We start from the raw sequence: 1888 nt of genomic DNA, 5'->3' as shown, positions 1-1888 counted from the left end.
CAACTCCTCCTCCCTCCCTCCACCCACTTCCCGGCCTGCCATCCTGACACCAACTGTCCATCCTAATATATGTAGACTATTGTCTCTATGCATCCCTTGTATTTGTTGCGCAGCAACCAAATCTATAGGGTCTGTTTGGGCTTTCAATTAAAACACGTGTGTATTGGACATGCGCGTATTCGAATCCAACGTTGTGTATATATAAACACGTGCTAATGTTGCGAAGTGAATCAACTCCTCCCCCTCACTCCGCCCACCTCCCGGTCTGCCATCCTGACACCAACTGTCAATCCTAATATATGTAGACTATTGTCTCTATGCGTCCTTTCTTAATGTTGCAAAGTGAACCAACTCCTCCCCCTCCCTCCACCCACTTCCTGGTCTGCCATCCTGACCCCAACTGTCCATCCTAATATATGTAGACTATTGTCTTGATGCGTCCATTGTAGTTGTTGCGCAGCAACCAAATTGATAAAGTCTGTTCTGCCTTTCGATTAAAAAGACGTGCGTATCGGACACGCACGTATCCGAATCCAACGTTGTGTATATATAAACATGCACTTAATCGAATCCAACGTTGTGTCAAAATTTCAAAGCAATCGGTGAAGAACTTTCAGAGATTTAAGATTTTGAACAAATGAACATTGACATATTTATGTGTCTGTTCGGGCTTTCGATTAAAAGCACGCGCATATGTGACATGCGCGTATTGGAATACGACGTTGTGTATATAAAAACACGCGCGTATTCAAATCCAACGTTGTGTCAAAATTTCAAAGCAATCGGTGAAGAACTTTCGGAGATTTACGATTTTGAACAAACGGACATTTACATTTTTATTTACATAGATGTGTTCATTTAATTTTGGTATTTTGTAAAGCATCAATTTTCTGCCCATGATAACTAAAAGCTGTGGCTGTATATAAACAGGGGATGTCTAATACATATAGAACAGTAATGTAGCCTAACGGCTAGAGCAGTCAACCTCAAGCAGTAGAACCGGATTTGAGTCTCGGCAAGGGATAATCAACAACTGTGATTCTGGGCAAAACACTTAATCTCCCAATGCCTCACAAAATGAATGTGTCCGTCTGTAAGGTGACTGAAGCTCATGTAATGTGCTCTGATAACTTCGTGTCAAGTATGCCCTATATAAATCTCTGAGGAAAAAAAGTAATGAAAATAACAAGGCAATTAGAATACATTTCTTCCAACATTCTGTGGGAACAGACCCTTAGCATTTTTTAGGCATAGGTTTTTTTGAAAAGTACAGTTTTCAAAAGCTTTCAGAGCTGGGGTTGTTGGGCTCTGATCTGGGTTTGATGTTCAAGGCACTCCACAAAGTCTGACTCCATACACCCAAAGAACGTCTTCCACGGTTCTGATGGTTGAAAATATATCAAAGAATTAGACAAGATGATGCTGATCATAGGTTCCTAGAGGGCATGTAATCTTTGTTCCGGTAGGTCCTATTGGACAGTGCTGAGTACCTTGCATGCAATTCCTGCAACAAGCAAAGTGATGGAATGAAGGCTTGAATTCAGCTCAGACACTGGTGACGACTTGTGCTCCCACATTCCTGTCCATTATTTTTACCCACCATCCCACTCCAGACAGATATGGGACCTAGCTCGGTCCCATTTAGATGGGAATAGATGTAACACCAGACATGTTTTGGAATGTGTAGGCCTAGTGCTTGCTAACAGCCAGTGAAGCATTTTTAAAGCTGTATTTACCTGCCCAGATCTCTGTGAGGTAAGGCACAACTTTAGTGACATGGCTATGGAACCTTTGGAATCTATAAATCAAGTTCTTTTGCAGGCTTGGGTAAATTACATTTTATTGATCTATCTATCGCAAAAAGAAAATATTTGTGAGATCAATTCAG

The sequence above is a fragment of the Lissotriton vulgaris genome, chromosome 6 (assembly GCF_964263255.1).
Source record: "Lissotriton vulgaris chromosome 6, aLisVul1.2, whole genome shotgun sequence".
Lineage (NCBI taxonomy): Eukaryota > Metazoa > Chordata > Amphibia > Caudata > Salamandridae > Lissotriton > Lissotriton vulgaris.
Note: the sequence above shows the minus strand (reverse complement) of the source record.